The following is an 18,025-nucleotide window of genomic DNA, read 5'->3' as shown; positions in this document are numbered from 1 at the left end:
AGGAACTTGCAAGCTAGGTATAGCCGTAGCGGAAATTCCACCACCTTGCCATGATAAATTTATGATGTACCTACAAGGGACATAATACGTATTCCCTAGGTTGGTGGTTTTATGGCGAAGTGAGGGTAAGTTAATATTTACTACATTGCCAATATCTATGGGCCGAGATGTCTAGGATATTTCGGCCCATAGATATGTTTTAAACACGTACATGTTAACCGATGATTGCAGGTTCAAATCAAGACAAAATGTACTCAATTTTATGTACTTAATTTGTGTTTATAATTTCGTGCTCGGCAGTGAAGGAAAACATCATGAGGAAACCTATGAGTGAAGTTCTTCCAATCAAATTTCTGCTTCAAATCTTCTTGCAAAAGACGGTAACTAATAATATAATACATACAGACAGTTGCTTAACTTTTTTACAGATTACTAGCGACCCGTCACGGCTTCGCATGGGTGGACATTTGTTTTTTTTATATCTCTACCTTCTGTAATAAAACTACTCACGTAACATTTAATTATTCCAGTATATTAATTTATCAATTGATACAATATTAAGTATCCGCTTATTATATTTATTAACTGATCATCACCACTATTCTCACAACACTGTTCTCCTTTTTCCTTCCACGTTCCAAATCAATCCTCTTTTGTTTTTTCTTGTGCCTGGCAGTACCAGTCGCCACACCACGCCACGAGAAGAAGTCACGGGAGTACCCCAATATGGTGTCGATAACCAAATCAATAATGATACTTATAAATCTTATTTCAATTAAACACAACGTATTTAAAAATTAAAGCAGTACTAAATATTATTATTTCAATCAAAATTATATTTAAAAATCATGACACTTCTATATATTTTTTTTGTTGCTTTCAACTTATTTACACAAAAACCATAATAGATTATATACATAACCTTCTTATGAATACTTCTGTCTGTTTGTGAAAATCGCATGAAAAGCGATTCAGTAGTTTTGGAGATTATCGCAAACATACAGACAGATACGGTCGGGGTACTTTGTTTGACAATCTGTAGAGACATCTATTTATATGGTTATGGAGATAAACAAAACCGCTCCTAGTAGCTTCTGCGGTCTTAGTATTAGATGTAAGCAATTATGTGTATTGATGCGTGAAATTAGAAGATGTATGTATGGTCTCGTAAGAAATACTGAATAAATCAGCAACAGCGGTGTTATTCTGTACGTCGCTACGATTCTCACTCGTAAAATATTTAATATTGAGTTACTATGATACTTTTTGTCGCACATATCTGACTTTTGACAGTATTGTGTAGTGAGTTTCGAGGTTCTCACAGAATATTAATTGGATATGAAATAAATGTAATTAGGCATTAAAGTTCACGTGTAAATATTTTAACAAATTACATAGTATAAAAGAAAGCTTATCGCTTACCTCTGTCTGTCCCCATTTATGCTTAGATATAACGCTTCACAAACACTTCGATGCGGCTTTTTTAATAGATAGATTGATTCAAGAGCTAGTTTTAATGTACATATAATACATACACAGTATAGTAGACTCTAATTATTTTTCTGGTTTCTAAAGAGATGTCGTCAATTAACAGTTTCTTTGCGCTTTGAAAAGCCTTTTTTTCGCTGGAAAAACGCTTTACGCGCTTCCCCCACGTGATGGAAAGTGGGGGTGTGAGGGACTCCTTGGTTTTCTGGACACTATACATGTTTCTCTCGTTTCCACAGTAAATTATATTGCAGGTATTATAGACGATATCAATACGGCTTTTGTTCCACTGAAGAGGGTTATCCCCGCAGTTTATATGGATCAAACTCGGACCCCAAATATTTTTAAAAGTTTAATGGAATTTAAATGTCGATTATATATTACACTAGGTGTCGTTCGCAGCGCCGTTCACGTTTAAGGGGGGCGTTTAAGTATTTTTGCACTTATTTATTTATTTATTCTTTATTGCACTCAATCTTACAACTAAAAAATAACATTTTAGTTACATAAAAGTTGCATGAGGTGCAACAGGCGGCCTTATCGCTAAGCAGCGATCTCTTCCAGGCAACCTTTGGGTAAAGGATCATGATTAAATAAAACTAATTATAACGGATGAATCGCGTATATTAATTATTTTTAACATCCCGACGTTTCGAGCACTTTGCAGTGTTCGTGGTCACGGAAGTTCATGGACGTTACGAATCAGGCATGTTTGACTTTTAAGTACTCCAACCGGCGAATTTGATTTGATGTTTCCAGTCCGTACTGGTTCACATAATGTTGTCTTAAATTTTCGCGATTATTACACATTTAAATAAAATTAATTATAACGGATGAATCGCGTATATTAGTTATTTTTAACATCCCGACGTTTCGAGCACTTTTTAGTGACCACGAACACTGCATATTGATATTAATGTGAAGGGTACAATAACTTTTTACATATATATATAATAGAATAGTATTATATTAAGTATATATATTATTATTAAATACATACATACATACATAAATAAATACATAAAATATGGGAGATATTAACTAAACAAGAAATTAAGAACAACAACGACTGCTTAGAATAACTTAATGCGATAAGTAAAAGTCCTTAACCATACTTTTAAAAACGGCTAATGACTGTGCGCGCCTTACAGCTAAGGGTAATGTATTCCAAAGTCGAGAAGCTTCTACAGTGAAGGACTTAGAATAGTAAGAAGAAGAATGAGAAGGAATGGAGAGAATTAAATTTTCATTCGAGCGAAGAGCACGCTTATGAGTCTCCCTAAGGAGAGTGAAAGGCTCTTTAAGATAGAAGGGTGTCGCTGGATTAAAAAGAATAGAATAAAGAAGAGATAAAATGTGAGTATTCCTGCGAAGGCGAATAGGGAGCCACCTGAGTTTTTGGCGAAATTCGGAAACATGATCATATTTGCGTAAACCAAATATGAACCGTATACATAGGTTTTGTAATCGCTCAAGTTTATTTAATTGCTCCTCACTTAAGTTTGTATAACAATAGTCAAGAATCGGTAGAAGGAAAGATTGTGCAAGCGTAACTTTAGTTGGAATGGGTAAAAAGTTTTTCAATCTTCTCAGTGAGCCAATGGATGAAAACAATTTTTTACTAACCTCATTTATTTGAGGTGCCCAAGAAAGGTGCCTATCAAAGATAACGCCGAGATTTTTTGCTGTTTCACAGATTGGTATGCAGACGCCATCAAAAAGGACAGGTGGTAATTGTTTCCAGTCAATCCGTGAAATAAGTCTCGGGACACCAATGATAATCACTTTTGTTTTTGTGGGATTAACTCTCAGACCATAAGATTTACTCCATTGACTTATGTGCATCAAATCTTTGTTTATTAAATCAATGGTGTCCGAGAGCCCGCTGAATTGTATCTGTGAATATATTTGGAGATCATCTGCGTACAAGTGGTAGAGAGAAGAAATGTGATTAGTGATAGAGGAAATGAATATAGAAAATAATACAGGAGACAACACGCCACCTTGCGGGACACCAGCGCTTAGCATACACCAGTCTGAGTTACGACCATTAGTATATACGCGCTGCCGACGCCCTCGCAAGTAACAATGAAACCAGTCAGTCACCTTAGGAGATATGTTAAGAGAACGTAGTATAGCTAGTAAAATATCAAAGTCTACAGTGCAAAATGCATTACTGAAATCCAGCAGTGCCAGCACTGTAATCAGTTCCTTGTCCATACCAAGTCCGATGTCGTCCGTTATTTGAACGAGGGCAGTAGCCGTACTATGACCACGGCGAAAACCGGATTGGAAAGGATTCATAAGGTTATTTTTGGATAGAAAGGGAGTCATTTGCTGATATATAAGACGCTCAAATACTTTGGATAAGAAAGGAAGAATCGATATGGGACGAAATTCAGAGTAACTATTCGGGTTGGACTTTTTAGGTACAGGGATTATTTGAGCATCTTTCCAGATCGTAGGAAATGTACAGGATTCTATCGACAAGTTGTAGATAGATGTAAGGATAGGAGCTACAATATCAATAATAGGAAGAATCATTTTACGGCTAATGCAATCTGAACCCACGGCATCAGAGTTGATGTCTAAAATGTTCTTCTTAACATCACATACAGTAAACTGACTAAAAGAGAAAGAAGGAATATTGGGAGTAGAAGACGCTGAAACATTTCTAATGGTGCCAGTTTTTATCGTACCATCTATGGTATCAGAAGACGAGAAATGCTGGTTAAGTTGGTTTATATCCAGATTATTTAAATTTAGTTCTTGACGTGCTTTCCCAATTCCAAGTGTTTCAAGAAATTTTCACACCTTAGAAGGATCATTGTCGGTTAAGGACTGATGAATATGGCGTCGTTGTTGATCTCTACATTGCATGTTGCAGCGATTCCGAATATTTCTATATTTCTCGCGGTTTTTGTCTGTAGGGTTCATTTTATATTTTGCTTTAGCTATGTTCTTACGATGTTGTAGTACTTTGATTTCATCAGTAAGCCAGGGAGCAGGCCGATGTTTTAGGCGCACAGGACGAATGGGAGCATGAGTGTCATACAGTTGTGTCAGTAAGGAATTTAAAATTGCAACCCGTTCGTCAACTGTATCCGCAGCCTATTGACCAATCGATTATAGATGCATCTTCATGCAAGCCACTGATATCCATACCACCAAAGTTACGCAGCAGAAGGATTCTTGACTTGGCTTTAGGTGGTTTAATTTTATAGGACAGGTTAAGTAAATCATGATAAGATAATGATGTAGCATTGCACTGACCATGTTTTTCAACATGATCCGTGGAAGACACAATAATTAAGTCAAGGAGTGAGGGATTGGAATTCGGAAAGGAATTTTCCTTTCTTAACCTTTCTTATTACTATAGAAAAGAAGAAAAAATTAAAAAATATAAGACGTTTTAACATTTCTGTATTAAAAGGCAGTAATTTGACGATTACTAAGGCGTTGAATTTTATAAATATACTAGCGACCCGCCCCGGCTTCGCACGGTTGTAATACTGATACTAAACATACTACAGAATTTGTTTGCTTACGACATCTCATTATAAACTTCTACAATTATACGTTTTGGCATGTGTACCGTATATACATTCATCTCCACGTAGTAGAAAAATTACAAACAGACGACGACGTCCGCGTGGTGTGGGAAATTTGCAAAACGCAACGCAACATACCCGATTAAGTACCAGTATAAGCTGACCCCCAATTCATATCGACAACCATAACAGAAAGAGCTGAACTTAAGTTGGGCGCTCATATTTCCAAAACTTTGTATTATTTGCATATAAAAAGTAGCCTAAGTTACGCCTTAGTACATTACCTACCCGCCAATGAAAGTCCTGTTCAAATCGGCCCAACCGTTCCAGAGAATACCCGGAACAAACAGACAGACAGACAGACAGACAGACAAAAATTCTAAAAATGTATGTTTTGGTATATGTACCGTATATAAAGACAAATGCATGTAGCAGAAAGCGGTTATTTTAATATTACAAACAGACACTCCGATTTTATTTATTTGTATGGATAACGATACATATATTTTTATAACATACTAGGGTTATGTATAATGCAAATTTAATAATTTTAAACATTTCTTAACATGAAGTAATCCATTAAAATTTATATATAGATGAACATAAAAGTAATAATCTTATCAATATAAAAAATTCGAACATATTATTAGTGCCACAATCATGTTCATGAAATATATTTATATCACAATGTACATCTATATATATAGATATATATATTCATTAGAATTTCTCATTATTATAAGTTATGATTGGGTTCTATAACCTTTCCAATATATGATATTAATGCTACCAAATATAGATGAAACATGATTTTGGAACGACGTAATAAAGATTAGAGCCGTTCAAATTGGTTGGTTAATTGCTTTGACAACTAGCCACGCGCTATTACTATCAACGGACGCTAAAAAGGTCAATCCGTGAATAGTTTTGAAACTATATTTGGAAGTTTGATATGTGTTTGAAGAGGGTTCATTTGAAAAAATATATACCATTTTGTAACAAGTACATAATTAATCCAAAGACGAGGCTTTTCTATTGATATTGGATCTTATTTGAAACTGAAGATTTTAGGTTCAAATAATTAATGAGTACTTTGGTGCTTGTATTCCTAGATGATTGTCTGTAAAGGAAATCATTGGGAAATAATATCCGTATCGCATATAATTTTGCTACATATGTATCCAAGCAATACGCAGTGGAGCATTGTGTTGAATTACGTTCACATAAGAGAGAGACAGATAGACAAGATGAGAAAGAGATAGACAGAGTAAAAAAGAAAACTATGGATAGAAAAAATAATCTTAATATCTTATTGAAAGTTGAAATTTGTTATTTTCTGTAAGTTCAATAGAACGTAAATTTTATACCAAGATTTTTCACTCTTCCCAATGCATAAGGAATGTCAAATTATTAACTCATAAACTCTATGCGAAGTTCAATAACATATGCTGGTGATATCTCATTGAATATGTGAGATAGAGTTGATAATGTGTTAGAGGGGTAACTTTAAATTTATTAAAAATTATTATATGAAATTGACACAAGTGCATAACGCCTATGTTACTACCACCTGATGGTAAGTGGTGACCACCATCTATAAGCAATGGCTCTGTTAGAAATTCTAATGCAACCTGACATCGCCGATATTCCAATAATCTCGGAAAAGATACGCTGGTTCAATTCTTCAAATCTGAACACAATATTACAAAGTATTGCTGATTGGTGGTGAATTACCACCATTAATTTTGTTGATAAGATTGGTCTACTTATATATTTTGAAAGCACGTGTCAACCACCTCTGGAATAATAATAAATATAAGAAAATGTTCTATAACATAAAAAAAAATAAAAACTAATCACAATTTACGATCGACAGATATACATACATATTTCCTCAGTAAAAGTGATTACGTCTTTATTAATTTAAAGATTCGTCATATAATGACTAACTCTATAGTTCAAGTAATTCGATCAGAGAGCAAGTGCGCCTTCTCCTAAATATGTCAAAACTTACGCGATCTCATTCATACCTCGATTTATCGTATTTTGCCTCCTCAAACAAACTTTTCAAACTTTACGAACGCATAAATTATATATTAATACCAATAATATTTCCGATCGCCTATTCTTTACTTGAAATTATATTTTTGAACGTTTAACTAATGGTACTATACCGTTCGATATTTGAATTTGAAAATCTATAACAGTTCTTATTATGGTAATTATATTTCGACGTTGTCCACTTGACTGATTTCAGCAACGGCGTTCAATTTCAAGAGAAACCAACCAATCGTAATATAACACATAAGTTTAAGTACAAACAGACGTACTATATATTCTAATACATAATACGCATCAAATAAATAATAAATTATTAAGTAACAGCCTGTAAATTTCTCACTGCTGGGATAATTAAGGCCTCCTCTTATATTGAGGAGTGTGGAACATATTTCACCACACTGTTCCAATGTTGGTTGGTGCAATGCACATATGGCAGAATTTCGATGAAATTAGATACATGCAGGTTGCTTCACGATTTTTTCCTTCGCCGCCCAGCACGAGATGAATTATAAACACGAATTAAGCACATATACATATGTATATATATATTGGCTTGAATGGGTTTGAAGCTGCAATCATTGGTTAAAATGCCCGCGTTCTAACCACTGGGCCATCTCAGCTCAATAAATATTATTGAAACCAAAATAAAAGTCCTCTTTAGTTAACGAAGAATCGTCGGTAAGAAAACGTAACATAATTAAAACAAAATGAAACATCTGAAAAAGACTTTTATTACAAAAAAGTTCTTATTACTATAAAATAATAAGACATAATTTTGACCCACATAATATTGAGATTTAGTTTCAAATTTATCGATGTCTAAATGAACAACCTATCAACGTCCTATTATTACATTAATCCAAATTCAATTTCAGATGTATTTCACTTTGATCCACTATAATCCCGGCTTCAAACGTCAGCCCTTATTGAATTGGCTTATCAGAGATTCGAAATTTGAAAATCGATTCAAATGCAACTGATTTAACCTAATCTGTTCATTCTAATGTGACGCTCTAGGGCTTAAAAGCAACCCACGTGTTTACGGAAATGAAGTTTGTTGATCACATGTTACAGGATTATATATTACTTATAGAGTAAATAGATTTGTTTGTATCGAAATATTAGCTAGCACTGTACAAAGTGGTCCATATATTTTGGTGTCTGTTTTTTGAGTATTTACTTTTATTCTGACATGTGTAGATTTTGTCTCGTAAATGAATTATAATCACAAATAAGACATATGCCTATTCAGTGCTGCGTCCCTGGATTTGATGCCGCCATTTTCATACGTTCATGTGTTCACAAGACAGCTATTTCTTATCTTGTAAGTTTGTATCTTAAGGTTAAATTCTGGAACCCAAAAATAGACAAGTTTAAAATGAGGCCCATTTTTAGGTGACCTATTTTGGTAATAATTTTGAAGTTCTCTTAAGGAATCTGAAATTTATCATTAACAAATTTATGGGTATGTGAACGTTAAGATATATGTATCTTTATACTTGCACTTCTTCTTTACATACGTGTTTTTCCAAATATTATTGGGTTTTTCCAGTGTTACCAAAAATAACATGAGGTCACAGATCCTGAGATCCTAGGTCCATATTGGGCCGATAAAAGGTCCTGTCAGGACAATTTCCACGAAATAAGTAAAGCCTGGTATTTTCATTAATATATAATAACGATCACTATTACGTCATATATTTTTAAGGCGTCCAATATCTTGTGATACTCCTATAAATGATATACATGATACCATAAAGTACGGACCAAATAACATGATATAATTGTAAATAATTATGTTATATAAAATACAAAAAGAAACAATTAAGTCCGTAGATTAAAAAGTTCGTACAATAGCTTGCTCGAATAAAGTAGATTTTGATATTATAATTTTCATTTATAATTGAATTACGTGATTAAATTGTCCGATGCACTCGTATATTGTAAATTTTATTAAACATGCAGCAATTTTACTCATAGTTCTTAATTAGCCAATTAATTAGCCCCTACTCGTTGGTCAAGTGGCTAACTTACATACTCTAGAGTCACAGATTCAATCCCCAAGTGAAGCTAATATAGAATTAGGTTTTTTTGATACAAGAATTTTTTAGTAACATCCTAGTTCTTTTTCTGGGCATTATAGTTATGCCATATCATGATTGTATTATCAATTATTTAAAAAGAATCGAGATGGCCCAGTGGTTAAAACGCGTGCATCTTAACCGATGATTGCGGGTTGAAACCCAGGCAAACACCGCTGATTCATGTGCTTAATTTGTCTTTATAATTCATCTCGTACTCAGCGGTGAAGGAAAACATCGTGGGAAAACCTGCATGTGACAAATTTCATAGAAATTCTGCCACATGTGTATTCCACCAACCCGCATTGGAACAGCGTGGTGGAATATGTTCCAAACCTTTTCCTCAAAAGGAGAGAAGGCCCTTAGCCCAGCAGTGGGAATTTACAGGCTGTTGTTGTTTGTTTATTGCATGCAGCTCGTAATGAGGATATTTTAAATGCAAATTATAGGATAACAGAATCAACACAAATTAAAACGCATCCAACGACAAATGATTAAAATGTTCTGATAAAATTAATCTGAACAAATTTATGTTTGAATGTGACGAATTAACTTATTTGTGTTAATTTAAAACGTTTTGTATAATATAGCGTTAATATGTTGACTTTAAGCAGGTATTTATTTAATTGCATTCCGTACGAATGTTATTAAAATGTTTGTCTATTTACAATAGGGAAAGAGTTTTGGGGTCATTAGGATAATATGTGGAAGAATGCGTTGGGTGTGACGCTCTGACGGTGACGAAGGTGTATGCTACAATCTTGGAATACGACACAGGTAGTAATCAAAACAACCCTGCTCTTACATATTTACAAATTTGCTTCACTTGTAATTAATTAATGTATACTTGTATATATATATACCCCTCTGGCACAGCAGATCCAATTGGTCCGAAATTTAGAAGATAGCTAGTAATTATCATTAAATATACTACTGGCTCTGGGTCTCGTATATATGTGTCCTAACCAAATATTTTGAAGTCTAACCCAGGCAAGCATCATCATCAGCCTACTGCTGAACAGAGGCCAAGTTGCTCGGTTCTCTGCATCCCTCATCCAGTTCTAGCGGCGATCCTGCGAATGCCGTCGGGCCAGCGGACTGGAGGTCGCCCTACATTACGCTTACCGAGACGCGGTCTCCACTCATTGTGCACGATTGTTAGTGCACGATTTATCTTGTTTTTGCGTTCGTAGGTTCATCAGCTGGATCAAATCAAATCAAAATAAAATTTTAATCAAGTAGGCTTTTACAAGCACTTTTGAATCGTCATTTTACAATCAAGTGAAGCTACCACCGTTTCGGAAAGTAGATTCTACCGAGAAGAACTGGAAACTCAGTAGTTACTCTTTTTTAACATTTAAAAAATACAAATTCATGTTGTTTAAATACCATCAAAAACATAAATGTAAAATGTAAGCCAAGTACAATATTAAGATATAAGTCTTGGTTGTTGTCTCCAACGAAAAAAGAAGTGAGATCTAAATGTGTGCCAAGTACAATGGCCAGTTCTGAATGTATTAATAACTACATAAAACATCATTTATTTCCATATCTTAGGATAATATATTGTAGCCTAAGGTCTGACTCGGCTACTTCTCATATGTACATATGTATCTCGCTAGTCTCGTGCTGCACGCCAGTACTGTTACTAGTAATTGGCTTTGACACGCTGCCGCGTGTCTAGATACAATTGTTTAACTTAGAAACGACCAGCTAGTCGGTATTAACTCGACAACTTCACAATAGGTGAAGAATTCTTGGCCCAGATGTATCACATATTAAGCAGACTACTTATTTTTTTATAATTGTTCATTTACGATGCTTTTAAATAAAAGGCGAAAACATGTTTCTATATTCGAAGGACTCATAAAAACTCTAAGTACATTCGTTTTATGGATCAAGTTAAAAAATTAACTGTTCTGTACTTTTAATATGCGGTTTTTATATTCGTTGTAAATTTTAATATTGCTTCGGGCGTGATTTCGTCTGTCTATTCCATCAAACTCGCATTTGAAGGAGACAATTTTCATATTCCTTTTATGTTCTTATTTTTTTGCGATAGGATTGCTAAATCGAATTTAATAACGTTTGAAATGAAACTGGATTGCATTCGATATTACCATTTGTTTCCAAGTGATCTAAATGAAATATTCACGAACACATGGACTCCTAATACCTTTACATTTAAAGAAGTTTGGGAATTTTAAAAATGTACCTAAAAAAAATTTACTAGATTAAGTGTCACTATTTTTAAAATCATAAATGGACAGGAATTTTAACTTCAATATAGAGAACTAAGAAGGAAGGAAGAGAGGTACATTTAATAGGATATTTGACAATTTGAAAAATAAAGTGTAAATTATTGTAATCAGTATATGTTATGAGTTTAAAAATGTTATTAAATCACATATTAACGAAAGTTGAAAATAATAATCCATAAATTAAAAAGCGTTTTTTAAACGTTTGTCACGTGACATAAAACGATTACGATTGGTCGGGTTCATGATGACGTCACTTGCTTGTTAACCTCGTTTGCCTACTGTATGTGGATTATATATACCTGTGACCTCAAAAACCCTACTGATTAGATTCGCAATATAAATGGATTTTAAAAACCAGTCAAATAGCCTGTTAAAGTCTTTAATGAGTGATAAATCAACTCTAAAAATAGATACTATCCGAATCATAGACGCGTGGAACGCTAGTAATATTAGGTTGGGGAAAAAGTCTTTTCGCATATAGTATGTATGAACTTGTAATAAAATCTCTTTGGCTATACCATTTGTATCTGGCTGGTTTTGGTATCATTAAAAAGTTTTAATTTTAAAGAAGGCACTTCCAAATTCAAATTAGGAATCTGTGTGATTTTCATTTGTTTTTGTTGTTGTTAAAATGAGTGAATCTAAAGAAGAAATTTGATACATTTTAAAATTTTACAATAAAAAAGGTAAAAATGCAACTCAAGCCGCGAAAAAAAATTGTGATGTTTATGGACCTAATGCAGTATCTGTGAGAGTAGCGCAAGTTTGGTTTAAGCGTTTTCAAGCCGGAAATTTTGATATCAAAGATGCATCTCGCTCTGGTCGCCCTGTTACGGACAAAATTGATGCCATTTTTGAAAAAGTGGAGCAAGATCGGCATATTAGTCGTTACGATGTAGCTGAAGAACTGGCAATTGACCACAAAACGGTTTTGACTCATTTGAATAAAGCTGGGTACACAAAAAAGCTCGATATATGGGTGCCTCGTGAACTCACTGAAAGAAACCTAATGAACCGTGTACTCATTTGTGATTCTTTATTACGACGTAATGAAACCGAACCATTTTTGAAGAAGCTGACAACTGGTGATGAAAAGTGGATCACATACGACAAGAACGTGCGAAAAAGATCGTGGTCAAAGGCCGGTCAAGCTTCACAGACTGTGGCAAAACCCGGATTAACTCGCAACAAGGTAATGCTGTGTGTATGGTGGGATTGGAAGGGCATCATTCATTATGAGCTGTTACCGCCCGGCAGGACCATCGATTCAGAACTGTATTGCGAACAATTGATGAGATTGAAGCAAGAAATTGAGAGAAAGCGGCCAGAATTGATCAACAGAAGGGGTGTGGTTTTTCACCATGACAACGCTAGACCTCACACATCTTTAGCCACTCAACAAAAATTACGAGAGTTTGGCTGGGAGGTATTAATGCATCCGCCGTATAGTCCTGACCTTGCACCTTCAGATTTTCATCTGTTTCGGTCTCTGCAGAATTCCTTAGGCAGTGTCAGGTTAACATCACGAGAGGACTGCCAAAACCACTTGTCGCAGTTTTTCGATCAGAAGCCCCAAAATTTTTACAGCAATGGGATCATGTCACTACCAACAAGATGGCAAAAAGTTATGGAACAAAATGGCACCTACATACTTTAGTCAAATGTAAATAAATTATAAAAAAACTTTTTGAATTTTCATATAAAATACGAAGAAACTTTTTCCCCAACCTATTATATCTCCGTAGCAATTCGTATTATCTGAGCGAAAAATAAATCAGCGTTGTCACCAGTATATGCGATAATACAGACTGTTTTACATAATAATATACATTTATATTATATAATATATATAATGCTATGCAACTTCCGGGATCTGAGCAGATAACAAGAATTCGTTCCAAACATTTATATAACTTGTATCGTTGTTGTACTAACGTTGCTTCAGTTTCACTGTATTGCTTTGATCAAAATTATTTCATCACTACTAGTCGCCTGCGGCTTTACTCGCATTTTATTTTGTTGGTTATCATTTGTTACAAAAAAGTCTATATAAAATCAAAAGAGCCTATGTCCTTTCTTTGAATTCAAGTTTGCTTCATAGCAAATTTCATCGAATTCGGAATAGTGGTTTGGTTGGTTGGTAGTAGAGATACAAACAGAGTTACTTTAACATTTATAATATTAACATCGCTTGTTTTTAAAACACGAATGTTTTTTTTATTTTTATTTAAATATTTTATTGGACACCATGTTATATTTGAATATATATATGGGAAAAAGGCGGACTTAATGCCTGAAGGCATTATCTGCCAGTCAACCTCTAGGCTAATCAGAAAAGCAAAAGAATGCGGTGATTAATAAATAAATAACAATCTAAAACAATATATGGATATACTTCTATAAATCTAAATAAAATAAATAAATAAAACATATACATACATATCATATACAGAATACATATTGATCTATACTGTCTATTGTAAAAAAAAATATATAAAAATATAATAACAGAAGTCATAAGAGCTAGGGGCTATCTGACAATTTATGTAACTAGTTCGATAAAAAAGGCCCGTTGAGTTTCTTTCGCCGGTTCTTCTAAGGTCAGGGAGTTTCAATAAGTGAGTGTAATGCTTCTCTATTGAATAAAGGAATTTAAGTTTGAATTAAAAGTCGTACGTAAAATTACATTCAAGCCAATATTTTATTTTTTTAAACTTTAAAATTCGTAGATACTGCCTCACTTTTTCTTACGTCTATTGATTCTTTGAAGGTAGAATAATTTATAAGTTTCTCAAAGGCCTTGCAAAGTGTAATTTATATGCTTTTTCAGAATAATGATGAATGAACTTCACTATAAAGAAATTTCGCCGAGAAACTTACTCATGCGTCACTATCAGCTTTGGTTACTATCGTCCTTAGACATTAGCGCTGTAGGTAATATTAAATCGCTCATTCTTTAAAATGTGCCAACATTTATGCAGGTTAAGTTTATCTTATCTACCCACCCCGGCTTCGCATGGGTACAACACTGATACTAAAATACTACAGAATTTGTTTATCTACGACATAACATTAGCAACTTCTAAAATTATATGTATTTCTTTACTATATTGTTCATACATTATATACAAAACCTTCCTCTCAAAACACTCTAACTATTAAAACTTTCGCCGGCGGTTTATCCGAACCGATACGACATGGGATCCTTCAAGAAAAGAGCGTACTCCTTCCTTAAAGGCCGGCAGCGCACCTGCTAGCACCCTGGTGCTGCAGATGTTCATGGGCGGTGGTAGTCACTTTCATCGGGTGAGCTTCCTGCTCGTTTGCCACCTTTCACATAAAAAAAATATGTTACACAAAATCCGCATTAAAATCTGTTGTGTAATTTTAAAGATCAGAGCAAACATATGAATAGCCAGCGTTAAGCGACTTTTCTTTATATTATGTAATGATAAAGATGATAATGATGATGACAGCGTAAGCTGATTTTTATCCCAGTGATTATGGGCAGCTACCACATATCTATGTTGGTTCCTATCCAAGGAATATATATAATACAATACCTGTATTTGGGCGGGGCTGACAAATAAACGAATTGTATGTGAATCCATTGTACTTTTCATTGTACTTTACGATTAGCATTAAAAAAAAGTAACAAAGTAACAGCCTGTAAATTTCCCACTGCTGGCATAAGGCCTCCTCTTCCATTAAAGAAAGGGTTTGGAACATATTCCACCACGCTGATCCCATGCGGGTTGGTGGAATGCACATGTGGCAGAATTTTGATTAAATTAGACACATGCAGGTTTTTTCGCGATGTTTTCGTTCACCACCAAGCAAGAGATGAATTATAAACACAAATTAAGCACATATATATAGTGGTGCTTGCCTGGGTTTGAACTCGCCATCATCGATTAAGATGCACGCGTTCTAACTGAGCCATCTCAGTTTAGGTTAGCATTACTAAGTATAGATACAAACGCACAACCCTTACACTTAACTACATATAAAATCTATTTAATTCAAAGCATGTTCTCTACATCATCAAAAACACATGAATCGAATAGACAATTTAATAAGTACGAAAGCAAGTTTCCCTGTGAATTTAAATAGTGTACTTACCAAACGTACACGCGCTCATGTAAATTACAATAAAAATTCGCCTTTTTATTTTGACCCGGCAATACGAAGAATTTTCTGCATCGGAGTCGGAATTAAGTGAATTAGAAAATTAAAGTGCGACTTGGTGCATAGTAAAATTGATATTTTATCGAACTTTAGTTATGTTTTTTAATTATCGTGCTGCGTTTTTTTATTGTATTAAAATAATTAATCGATGTATATATGACTATTCAGTGTTCAAGCCTATAGCTCAGTGGTAAGAAGGCGTTTATCTTAACCGGTGATTTCGGGTTCAAGCCCGGGCAAGCACTATTGAATGTCCACGTGCTTAATTTGTGTTTATAATTCATCTCGAGCTCGGCGATGAAGGAAAACATCGTGAGGAAATCCGCTTGTGTCTTAATTTCGAAGCAATTCTGCCACATGTGAATCCGCAATAGAGCAGCGTGAGCATGCTCCAAAACCTTCTCCTCAAAGCTGAGAGGAGGCCCAGCAGTGGGAAATTGACAGGCTGTTATTATTGTTTTTATTCAGTGTTCAGTACTATCGAAGTAAGTAACGACTGCGGTAATCTTCAGGAACTGAACAGAAATTTGTATTACTGTGTTCCGTGAGAGCCGAGCAGTCTTCTCACTTCTACTGATCAATTGCGCACATCGCAGTAGATATTACAGTACTTATGTACTGTATGCACAAACACAAAATAAATCTTTCCCTGTACTTTCAAAATCCAATGGAATGATTATATAACAAGATTGGAGGGAGTGCGGGCATAGAACCAAGGTTCCAAGCTTCACTATGCTACTTAAAAATAAGCGATGGAAAACCGCAACAATATTTTATTGTTTCAACCCGGGGTTTAAACCCAAGACCCAAGATCTGCAGCTTTATAAGCCAGCGACTACATCATGGAGACACATAAGATCAGTTTGTGCTTCCGCTCGTACTTACTACAGCTAGATAAAGAGCTCTCGTCCCATTCTTTATGTCTATGACTAAACCCGACCAACAAATGAGACTGGCATTTACATATTCTTTTAATGAATTAAATTTAAATTTGGAATTTGATTTTATCTTTGGAAAGAAACGCCTGGCGTTAGGCTCGGGTTCCATGATAGGACATTATTTACTGTAAATGACAGCATTGTAAATTTGTTTATATGAAAATAGCAACTATGCGAGTTTCTTGCCATTTCTTCTCGCTAGAAGCCGCTTTCCGAAACGGTGGTAGTATTTAATTAATGACGATTCAAAAACGCTCCATTGTAAAGTTTACTTGAATTTATTTGATTTACCTAACATTCCTAAAAAAAGATGCAACAATAGAGTTTGTAATATTTTATTGTCATCGAGCTCAAAGTTTCAATACTAAAGAATTCCTCAATAGAAGATTTTAATGTGTACAAGCAATAAGTTGATATAATTCGAAGCAAATCTTGAGTTTGCTTAAGTATTCGATCTGTTTATGACCCATAGTTGAGATAAGACTGGTCCATTCGAAGAACATCTTTGGAAGCCCCTCAATCACTCTTCAAACTGGAACACAACGTCAGAAAGAATGGTTGTGTGGTAGTAGAATGTCTGATGATCGGTGCCTATCCCGATGAACTTGTTGAACAAAGCCCTAGCTAAAAGGGACTTCTTATGATTCAAACAAAAATAAATATAAACATTGTGATCAGTGTTAGATATTTTGGAAGGTTTTTTTGTAATAGTTAAGATATTACGATGGCGTTGGGTCACACATTCGATGTCGAGATGGCCCAGTGGTTAGAACGCGTGCACCTTAACCGATGATTGCGGGTTCAAACCCAGGCAAGCACCGCTGATTCAAGTGCTTAATTTGTCTTTATAATTCATCTCGTGCGCAGCGGTGAAGGAAAACATCGTGAGGAAACCTGCATGTGACAAATTTTATAAAAATTTTGCCACATGTGTTGGTGGAATACCAACCCGCATTGGAACAGCGTGGTGGAATATGTTCCAAACCTCCTCCTCAAAGGGAGAGGAGGCCTTTAGCCCAGCAGTGGGAATTTATAGGCTATTGTTGTTGTTGTTGGGTCGCACATTGTATAAATATTTATTAACTTCATAATTGTGATTCTTAATTATTCGTCAATATGAGTTTTTGTTTTGTTATAACGAGAAGTTACGTAGAAGGCGGCTATCATGGTATGGGCATGTAATGCGGAGGAATGAGGAACATATTGTGAGGAAGGCCTTGAGCATGGATGTTGATGGATATAGAGGTAGAGGACGACTAAGGAAACGATGGATGGATTGTGTGAAAGACGATATGGTTACAAAGAATGTTACTTGTGAGATGACGTCTGACGTCTTGTGAGAGGAGGTATGGAAGGAGAAGACATGCTGCGCCGACCCAAATAAAATTGGGATAAAGGCAGGAGGATGAGGATGATGTTGAGTTTTTTTTTTGTATGTTTAGTCGTATTTATTTCTG

This window comes from Vanessa cardui, chromosome 22 (assembly GCF_905220365.1).
Source record: "Vanessa cardui chromosome 22, ilVanCard2.1, whole genome shotgun sequence".
Lineage (NCBI taxonomy): Eukaryota > Metazoa > Arthropoda > Insecta > Lepidoptera > Nymphalidae > Vanessa > Vanessa cardui.
This window is presented reverse-complemented; position numbering follows the sequence as displayed.